This window comes from Orycteropus afer, unplaced genomic scaffold, assembly GCF_000298275.1.
Source record: "Orycteropus afer afer isolate SDZICR_OR568_19922 unplaced genomic scaffold, OryAfe1.0 scaffold00054, whole genome shotgun sequence".
Lineage (NCBI taxonomy): Eukaryota > Metazoa > Chordata > Mammalia > Tubulidentata > Orycteropodidae > Orycteropus > Orycteropus afer.
In genome coordinates this window covers 3044864-3056073 of record NW_006921641.1, presented here as the reverse complement: position 1 = coordinate 3056073, position 11210 = coordinate 3044864, and the positions used below count along the sequence as shown (strand labels likewise).

The 11210-nt window shown below is 38.7% G+C and overlaps 1 protein-coding gene across 1 annotated transcript in view; it reads left to right on the top strand.

Annotated features, from left to right (window-relative positions):
• Positions 1-11210, top strand: part of TTC27 (tetratricopeptide repeat domain 27) — a 393959-nt gene that overhangs the window by 223741 nt on the left and 159008 nt on the right. The window lies entirely within an intron of this gene.

The window sequence follows — 11210 nt, the reverse complement described above, 5'->3', positions numbered from 1 at the left end:
AGAAGGATGTCATGCTTGGTAGGGTGGAGGGTCGACGAAAGAGGGGGAGGCCTTCACTGAGATGGATTGACACGGTGGCTCCGATGATGGGCTCAAGTATAGCAGGGATTGTGGGGCTGGCGTGGGATCGGGCAGTGTTTCATTCTGCTGTGCATGGGGTCGTTATGAGTCGGAAACGACTAGACGGCACTTAACAACAACAACAACAACAACAACAACAACAACAGGGCCAGTTAAGAACAGAGTTCTTTGCATTTGACTGAGACCTGCTTGGGGAAGTAGAGTCTCATTATTACTGGACTCCAACTACTTTTGCTCTTTTTAGAAAGCATAATACTAGGAGTTTAAACCATTTACTCATGTTTTTATAATCAATAAATATTTGTTATTCTTTGTATATTTTTATTCCCAGATTGTAAGCAGGAAGACTTGTGTTCTCATTTCCCCATCTCTTTAGGACAAGTGTTACACATTTACTGGCATCCCTTAAAAAGATACATTGAAGTTCCTAATGAGGAGTTCTGGTAGCACAGTGCCTAACACATTTGATCGCGAACCAGAAGATTGGTAGTTCAAACCCAGCAGCCACTCCACGGAAGGAAGACTGGGCAATCTACTTCTGTAAAGATATACTGCCTCAGAAGCCCAAAGTGGGGATCTCTGTTAGTCAGAATTGAGTCAACAGCAGTGAGTTTGGTTTTTTGCTTTTTTTAATGACACCACCTTTGAATGTGACCTTTCTTTGAAATAAGCATTGCCAAATGAGTTTGATGTCATCTGGAGTAGGGTACACCCTAATACAATGTGATTTGTTTCTTTATAAGAAGAGAAGAGACACAGGGACAGACACACAGAGGGAAGTCTTTTTTAAAAGCAAAGTGACATAAAGCAAACTTTAGAAAAGCAGCAGATACTTGTACTGTGATACTGCATCCCTAGAAAACTGTACAACAAGACAATAAAAGAACTTTTAAGTACTCCCTTAAATACTGAGCAAGATGCCCTGGAGAAGTTTTGGGACAAAGTTGGAGGTAGGTAGAGTGTAGGGAAGCCATGAGATCGTGGACATCTATTAATACCTAAGGGAAAAGAGTATTCACAGGTCAAAACTATCTTCATAATAATACTGTGATACTATTCATCCTTTCACTGTGTTGATATTTGCATGTTGATGCAGAAGCAATGATGGTTCAAAGTACTGGCTTCTCAGACCGAATCAAAGTCATGGCACCAAACCGGGTTATCGGACACTTCCTCACCACATATTTGCATTAATAAAAAAGAGGATAGTTTTGTTTGCAGATGTCTTTGATGAAGCAGCAAATCGACTTTTATTAATCTTTACCCTTGAGAATGTGCCTTTTAGTATTCTCTGTGTATGATGGGAAGTATTCAGAAAGCATTTCTGACACATGTCAGAGTAAAATGATTGCCTCAAGAAGAAGCACTTCTTTGAGTTGCAAGCTATACTAGGTCTTGTTTTCACGGAACACCAAAGATGATTGGAAGAACTGCTGATAGACAAACCGTTAGTATTCAAATTTGAATATTTGGCAGAAATTTTAGTAAAAATGAATGAACTGAGCTTACTACTTAAAGGAAAATAATTGACAGTATTTGTTATCAGTGATAAAATTTTGAGCTTCCAGGGAAAGATGAGAGTTCTAGAAAGCTTGTATCTGTCACTGTGAATTTGTAACTTACCAACTTTTGATGACTTTTCTGTTAAAGTCAGTGTTGCATGAATAGAATTTTTTAGTATTGTATGAAATGCATAAACATTTAGAAGATCTGCTCATTTTCTAAATAATAATTTTCTAAATACCTGGTTAAAAGATCCAATTAACTTGTAGGATAGACTGATGAGGTCTGTTGTTTTATTATATATATATAAAATAATTGTTTTATTATATTTATATATATATATTATATATATGTAATATATATAATATATAAATATATTATATATATATACACACACATACATATACACCTGTGTGTGTATATATAGACACACACCCCCACCCACTGCCGTCGAGTCAGATCCGACTCAGCAACCCCTCCTTGGGTTTCTGAGGTGGTATCACTACAGAAGTAGATTGTCCAGCCTTCCTTCCGAGGAGGGGCTGGTGGGTTTGAACCACCCACCTTCTGGTTAGCCGTCAAATGCCTTAGGCACTACGCCACCAGAACTCCAGAACTTCCATATATATATGTGTGTATATATATATATATACATATATATACATATATACACACACACATATATATATGTGTGTGTGTGTGTGTGTGTAAAATAACAAGTAGATTTTAATATAACAGAGTGTGAAAAGTTCATGGATAGGATTTCAGATTCCACATTTCAAATAACCTTTAAGAAACCACCATATGTTGAATTTTTGGTGCAGTATCAAAGAATAACAGGCTTTGTTGGCATAGTAGTTAACATGTTCAGCCACTATCCAAAAGGTTGGCAGTTGAACCCACCAGCTGCTCTGCAGGAAAAGCTGAGGTAGTCTGCTTCCATAAAGATTTACAGCCTTGGAAACCCTATGGTTTCTACTCCATCCTATGGGGTCTCTAAATAAAAAACCAAATGCACTGCCGTCAAGTCGGATCTGACTCATAGTGACCCCTCCTTGGGTTTCCAAGGCTGTATCACTACGGAAGTAGATTGCCCAACCTTCCTTCTGAGGAGTGGCTGGTGGGTTTGAACTACCAGCCTTCTGGTTAGCAGTCAAGTGCCTTAGGCACTGTGCTACCAGAGCTTCTATAGGATCACTATGAGTTGGAATTGACCCAGTGGAAGTGGTTTTGTTGTTGTTTTATCAAAGAATAATATCCACAATTAGCTGTAAACGTTAACTAAGATCTTCCTTTCCTAAGTGTCTGTACCAAAAACCCACTGCTGTCGAGTTAATTCTGAGTCATACTGACCCCCATTGGGTTTTTGAGGCTGTAAATGTTTATGGAAGTTGATTGCCCATCTTCCTTCTGCAAAGCAGCTGGTGGGTTTGAACCACTGACCTTGTGGTTAGCAGCCTCATCCACTATGCCATCAGACCTCCTTATTTGCTTATATACTTCAACCAAAACATTACATTGCAACAGACTGATTACAGGTGTAGCTGTGAGAACCCTGCTGTCTTGTATTAAGCCAGACATTAAGGAGATTTTAAAAAACGTAAGACAATGTCACTCTCTTCAGGAAATGTTCTTGTTTTGGAAAATGTAGTTATTTTCTGCAAAGATACATTATTTATGTTAATTATTTAAACTGAATTAATAACATTTTAAATTTTTGTCAGTTTTAATTTATAATATGATAAATATTAATAGATTCCAAAACCAAACTCGCTGCTATCAAGTCGGATCTGACACATAGCAACCCCTCCTCAGGTTTCCAAGGTGGTATCACTACAGAAGTAGATTGCCCAATCTTCTTTCCGAGGAATGGCTGGTGGCTTTGAACCGTTAACACTCTGGTTAGCAATCACATGTCTTAGGCACTGTGCCACCAGAGCTTCTATTGATAGATTACTCAAAAATTCACTGCTGTTGCATCAACTCCGACTCATAGCAACCTCTACTTGGGTTTCCAAGGTGGTATTTCTACGGAAGTAGATTGGCCAGCCTTCCTTCTGAGGAATAGCTGGTGGGTTTGAACTACTAGCCTTATGGTTAGCAGTCAAATGCCATAGAGCTCACATAAACAAATGCCTTTTGGGGTTTTCAATTTATATGTGTAACAGGGTCCTAAGACCAAAAAGTTTTAAAAACGGCTGACCTAATTTTTAGTGATTAAGGGAACTGCTTTGAGAAAGCTCTCTTGGCCTTTTGAGAACCACATTTTATGTTCATCAGTTCACTGTGAAATCATAAAAAGGGATCTAGGTTCTTCCGGCCCCCATTAGTAGACCCCGTTCCTACTTGTCCACATACCAAAGTCTTTCTGTCTGGGACAAGAAGCAGTAACTGAGGATCTTTTTGACCAGACCACTCCTTGATCCCTGTGTTATGGGACTTTCATGAAAATGAAGGAGTTAAATCGTATTCTCAATGAGAAAGTGGTTTTTATTTCTCTGGTCTGGTAATTGTCTACTTAATTGAAGCTACCAACTCTGGTCTTTGGAGTCTGATAAAACAAAAAACATATCCAGCCAGTAATAGAAATTGACTGACTTTTATTTAATACATAGTCTACAAATCGGGATAACATTTTGACTGTTGTTGCTACGTGCTGTGGAGTTGATCTGACTCATAGCGGCCCCATGTGACAGAGTAGAACTGTCCCATCAGGTTTTCTGGGCAGTAATCTTTGTGGGAGCAGATTGCCAGGTCTTTTCTCCTGTAGAGCAGCTGAGTAGGTTCAAACCGCTGACCACTTGGTTAGCAGCCAGGTGCTTAACCATTGAGCCACCAGGCCTCCTTAACATTTTGATTTTAAAAAAAACAAACAAACACCAAAGTCACTGCTGTCAAGTGGGATCTGACTCACAGCGACCCCTGCTTGAGTTTCTGAGATGATATCACTACAGAAGTAGTTAATCCAACCTTCCTTCTGAGGGGTGGCTCGTGGATTTGAAACGCCAGCCTTCTCTTTAGCAGTCAGATGCCTTAGGCACTATGCCACCAGAGCTCCTAATATTTTGACTAGGGCATCAAAAATGTTCCAAAGAGGAAACAACTTCCAAGTATTTCTATTCCGTGTCTTGTTAACATGGGTAAAGGAACATGGAATAGAACTGATAAAAAATGATTTGTGGTCATGAATTCCATACAGCATTGTCTTCAAGACCCAATAAAATAATTACTGAGCTTTGGAGTTTTTGTTGAAATTGCACGTAATTATTTTAAAAGAGCTCAATGCCTTAGGCAAAATACTAATTTATCTAGACCACTGTTTGATTTAAAAAGTGACTTTTCAAAAACCAGTTTCCTCAAGGCTCAATGTTCAAAGATCATCTCAAGAAGACAGCTTGGTTGAGTCACCTCAACCTCCCTGGGATCCAGAAATCTGAATTTCATGAGAATTAAAATTCAGTTTCTCAAGTCAGAGGGGTCTGTATTAATTTCAGAAACACCCATTTCATAGCTTTGTGACTTTGAGCAAATTATTTTAATCTCTCTGAGCTGTAGTTTATTATATGTGAGATAAAACTGAGTTAACAATAGGTTTGATAATATTGTTGCTACTTGGTAGGTTTGTTAATAGATTTTAATTATTCTTCTTGTTCCCATTGTAAATTTTCTTGGGCTTGAGGTGGCAATTGCTGAAGTACTACATTCATAGATTATACCTGAATGACTGCAGACTCCTATTACAGAAAGTGGTTCACCCACCTCTTGGATATATTTAATATGTATTTTTGTATTAGATCCCCCTCACACACACATATACATACAAAATTTGCACAACAAAGCAAATGATTTGACATACAATTAATCAGCTAATTTCTACTTGGCTCTTCAGAAGGCACATGAATGCTTTGATATAATGCTAGTGAGAATGAATAGCCAATCAGTGAAAGGGTAGGTCCTTAGGCACTAGCTTCGCTCTTTTCAAGTTATGTGTGCTGTACTTTTAGATAAAAGCACATTAATAAAGTATAAATCATACCAGATCTTGTTGAGTATTGTCCTTATATACTAAATCATTCTCCATGGGCTAATTTGAAAAAGCAGTTTAGATCTTCTCTAGTGTTTCTTGGAAGTTTTATTCTTTCTTCTCCAGTGAAAAAAAGCATTGGAAAGAGAGGGCACATCTTTGCTTTCTGGAATTTTATTCTTTCATTTTTCTCCCATAGAGATATTCTCTGACTTCTGTGGTACTGTGGCTCTGGAAGATTTGGGAGTTGTTACTTCATGGGGTTAGGGTATCCATACGCATAAATACATTCTCTCAAGGGACACTCAAAATATAAATGCTTTTAGATGGAGTTGCCAGGTAGGGGGGAGGCGTGAGTAACATTAAAAGCAAGTGTTAAAACAGACTCTTGTTACAGTAGTTCATGCATCATGAAGTCATCTCTGGTGTATTGGCTATCCGTATACCCTTGGCCTGTGTCTCAGATTGCTTCTCGCTCTCTACATATCTACCCATTCATGCATGTCTGCTCAGTCACCCTCCCAGAGTAGACTATCTTACTCTCAATTTTTAGTTTGTGGTCCCAGGATCCTGAAACAACCCTTGGTGGTTATGTTTGCTTATCTTTCTCTCATTTTGACATTACGATCTTTTCTTAAAGACCACTTCATCACACCAGTTTTTACTTATGACAAAATGCTCATGACTTTCAGGTATGAAATTGATGAGCTTTAGCATCCAGAAAGAGGACATGCAAGATAAAAGTTAGGAATATACAAAAGCTTGTAAAGTTACAGTTTCTCACTGAGCACACTGCTTATGTTAAAGTAAATGCATATTAAAAAAAAAAAATAGCTATCAAGTTGATTCTGACTCATGGTGACCCTATGTGAGCAGAGTAATGCATTCCATAGGGTTTTCAAGGCTATGAACTTCCAGAAGGCAGATCTTTCTTTCAAGGTACCTTTGGGTTTGAACTGTCAGCTTTTCTATGTAGTTGAACACTTAACTGTTTGTGTCACCCATGGAAGTATGTTGTTGTTATGTGCCATCGAGTCAGACCCGACTCATAGCAACCCCTCCTTGGGTTTCCAAGGCAGTATCAACTACGGAAGTAGATTGCCCCATCTTCCTTCCAAGGAGAGGCGCATTAATTGAAACTTCACTTTCGTTAAGTCCCATTCTCCTAGTACTTAACTTTCTACCATCGTCTTCCAGATAATTTGTTTGTGCAGTTTGCCTCTAACAGTGCACATGGTGCTTGTGTTCAGCTAATGATGCCTAAAACAACCAATCTCTTCAAATGCTCAAAATGAAACAAAATACTTTTGATAAAGTCATTTACTCATAGAATGTAGAATGCCCTTGTGGTTAAAAGATTTGCTTGTTGGAGAGAGACCTAAAACAGAACGCAGGTCACTTTACTTAGCAGCTACTGCTTTTCTTGTTTTGCCATGCCTCCAGTTTGTTTGAATACACTGCAAAAAAGACAAGGAGGCCACATGTTCTGACCTCCTCTAACCCCACAAGAGAAAGACAGAATCACCATCAATAGCCCAAGGCCTATTACTGCAAGGCCAGACATGCTGCCTCCTTCCAGCCCTTCCTCCCAAAGCACCCACCACCTCTCTCCTGGGATCGATAATTCACTGCAGTGGCCACATAGAACTCACAGATTATAGGGTTTATTAGGGAAGCACCAGGCTACAATTCAAGTTCAGGAAAAACAGTTTCTCTCCCAACCCACCATCTCTCATAGTCTCTATCCCAGCAGTGCATGTCCCTCGGTGTCTCTCTTAGCAATGCACGTGTCTTGCATTTCTTTCCCAGCAGTACATGTCTCTTAGGGGCATGTCCTTCCTCAGCCAGCAGAGAGAGTTCTGTCTCTAGGAGGGCTCCTTTTGAGCCCCGCAGAGTGGCCAAACTAGCCAATCATAGCATCAGAACTCTAAGCACCTGAGAGAGAGCAGGAACCTCCCAGAACATTGTTAAGTGCCACGCCCAACAGAAATACCCCAGGTGGACAACTTTAGCAATCAGGAGCTCCTCAGTTGCTCATGGCAAATTCCACCTGAGTTTACTAAGACTTATGGGTAGAAAAGCCACACTAAGTACTACACCACACAGTGAAATTGTTTTAGAATGAGTTGCTGGAAATAATCTTGCTCTAAAAAAACTAGAAATGTTCCTCTATTTGTAGTGATTTAGCAAATAAAAAAAGAATACTTTGAATCCATTAGAGGGAATAGGAAATGAACAGAACACCCATCACCCTTCACTTTTTGCTAATGAATTTAATGTTCTTGTTTTATTGGTAGGGAGTCCTTGAGTGGTGCAAATCATTAGGCACGTGGCTGCTAACTGAGATGCTGGCAGTTTGAGTCTATACAAAGGCATTTCAGTAGAGAAGCATGGCACTCTACTTCCGAAAAATCAGCCATTGTAAACCCCATGGAGCTCAGTTCTAATGTGATACACATGGAGTTTCCCTAACTTGGAATTGACTCAGTGGCAACTGATTGGTTAAATTCTCTTTATGTGATTGTCATGGTTAAGACAGGAAGAAGTATAGAATATTTATTCAGTACAGGAGTAAAAATAGCTTAGAGGTTTGTTTTTAATTTCCTAGGTTTTATTATGCATGTAGCCTTTTCAGGTTTTTATAAAGAGTGACTGTACTTGTGCCGAGGCTTGTTCTGGTGCCCAGTTCAAATCATTGTTGGTTGTCTGTGCTCTCTATGTTGTTACATTCGAGAATATCTGAAGTACTTGGTAAATCTGTTTATTAATAAATCAGGAAGTATTTTCTGAAAACTTCCTGTATTTTAGCTAGATGCTGTAACTACAGCAAACAACATGAGTTTTGTTTGAAAATAAAAATTTAACATGTAACTAGGATTCAGTAAAAGTAAATTTTGCAGTGTTGCTTTTGTTATTAGTAAATGATAGTTATTTTTTCTTTTCCGAAAGATTGATAAATAAAATTTGCTCCCTTTTTTATGAAGCAATTCAGTGATTTTTTTTTCATGCATTATTAATGCCGTATGTATTCAGCTAGAAGTAATTCTCTTCACCCTCCCTCCCACAACGAAACAGCTTTGGGAGACGCTTTTTGCTATTAAGTTTCTGTGAAGTAAGACCAGGAAGCTTTAAAAATATTTGACCAAGATGGTTTAGGAGTCTGGTTATGTCTCAATTTGTTCTCTCTTGATTGGATAACATCTTGGATTGTCAAAGAAGTGATGTAATAATTATTTTCTTTTACTTCACAAACAGTGATTCATCTATAGGGTATTCTTAGACTAACACATGGATCTTTCCCCTAATATAATATAGACAACTCTCAGTTAGGAGGAGTTTTCCTGCTCAGAAACAATTCTCCTTGCCTAGGACTTCTATTGGGAAATGTTAGACTTCTGTCATTTTCTTGGACTTGCTACCTCTTTTACTTTTTCTGAAATTTTCAATTTTTAAAATGTGTAAAATTTGAAACAATTTCAAACTTACAGAAAAGTTGTAAGTACAGAACAAATACCTTTTGTATTCTGAAGTATTTGAAGAGTAAGTTGTCAACACAGTGCTCCATCTTCTTCAGATACAACAAGGACATTCTTTTACATAACCACAACCTGTCCATTAAAATCAGAAAATGGCATTGGTGTATTACTAACATCTAATCCTCATAAGACAAGTCTGAATACTAGTCAACTGGCAGAAAAGAAAATATGAGTACTGCATTCTGCATAAAAAGTCTTGGTAATTCACACTTGAGAGTCTAAATACATAATATCAGAACAATATATATACTTAAAATCAACTGAATTACAAATTAAGAAGCAAGCAAGGATGTTCATGATATTGGTGCTGCCATCCATTTGTTTGCCTTGGAGTGCCAGTATGTGTCTGCACTCACTTTGATACTGTATATGTGAGCTCTTTGGATGACTGGTCACCTGACCAATGGATTTTTTCTTTTTTCTACCATTTGCCATTGAGTTAATGCCAACTCATGGTGACCCCACATATATCCTAGCAGTACTTTGCTCCACAGGGTTTTCAACAGCTAGCTTTTCTAAAGTAGATTGCTAGGCCTCCTGAGGTGCCTCTGGGTGGACTAGAACTACCAGACTTGGTTAGCAGCTGAGCATGTTCATTGTTTGCAGAGTTGGATAGAGCCAAAGTGAATTTGCAGCTGACCCTGAAACTTTTCTTAGAGTCAGCAGCCATCTTGATGATCTCCTTCTTGATGTAGCTTCTGAGAGATCAGTTGTTAAATACCAGTGTAGGTATTTCAGTGCATTAGGGGGGATTCTTTAGTGCATGCGGCTCACATCTGCTGACTCCACCATACAGATGGTCTCAGCTGAATGAATATCTAGCCTAATAGCTCTGAAGCTAAAGAGTGAAAGAACTCACTCACTATGATCAAATAGACCTACTTTTATCTTTCACTTTATTTCCAACTAAATAGTTCTAAATGAAGTTCTTCATATGATTTCTCTCTGATATATTAGAAGAATCATCGTCCAGATTATATGAAGAAGAATGTGATGTCAGGATTGGAGGAAAACTCATTTACAATTTATGATATGTAGACAACACAACCTTGCTTGCTGCAAGCAAAGAGGACTTGAAGCAGTTACTGATGAAGATCAAAGACTACAGCCTTCAGTATGGATTATAGCTTAGCATAAAGAAAATAAAATTCTTCGCAATTGGACCAATAAGCAACATCATGATAAATGGAGAAAAGATTGAAGTTGCCCATGAAAGCAGCAGTCAAGAAATCAAACAGCATATTATATTGGACAAATCTGCTACAGAAGACCTCTTGAAGGTGTTAAAAAGCAAAGCTATCACTTTGAGGACTAAGGTGTATCTGACCCAAGACATGGTATTTTCACTTGCCTTCTGTGTATGCAAAGAGCTCTTATGGTACAGTGGTTAAAGCATATGGCTGCTAATCAAAAGATTAGCATTTTGAACCCACTGGTGGTTCTGTGGTAGAAAAATGAAGCAGTCTGTTTCCATAAAGTTGTATACCATTGGAAACCCTATGGGCAGGTATTCTCTGTTCTACAGGGTCACTATGAGTAGCAATCAACTTGATGGCAGTGAGGTTTTGTTTTTTCATTTCCTATGGATGTGGAAGCTGGACAGTGGATAAGGAAGACCAAAGAAGAATTGATGCCTTTGAATTATAGTCTTGGCGAAGAATATTACCTGGATTGCCAGAAGAATGAACAAGTCTGTCTTGGAAGAAGTATAGCTAGAATGCTCCTTGGAAATGAAGATGGCAAGACTTTGTCTCATGTCCTTTGGATGTGTCATTAGGAGGGAACAGTCTCTGGAGAAGGACATCATGCTCAGTGAAGTAGAGGGTCAGTGAAAAAGAGGAAAACCCTCAATGAGACGGATCAACACAGTAACAGTAACAGTGGGCTCAGGCATAGCAACGATTGTGAGGATGACACAGGCTTGGGCAGTGCTTTGTTCTGTTGTACCTAGGATTGCTATGAGTCAGAACCAACTTGATGGCACCTTAGGAGCTCTGGTAACATAGTGCCTAAGGCACTTGACTGCTAACCAGAAGGCTGGTGGTTCAAACTCACCAGCCACTCCT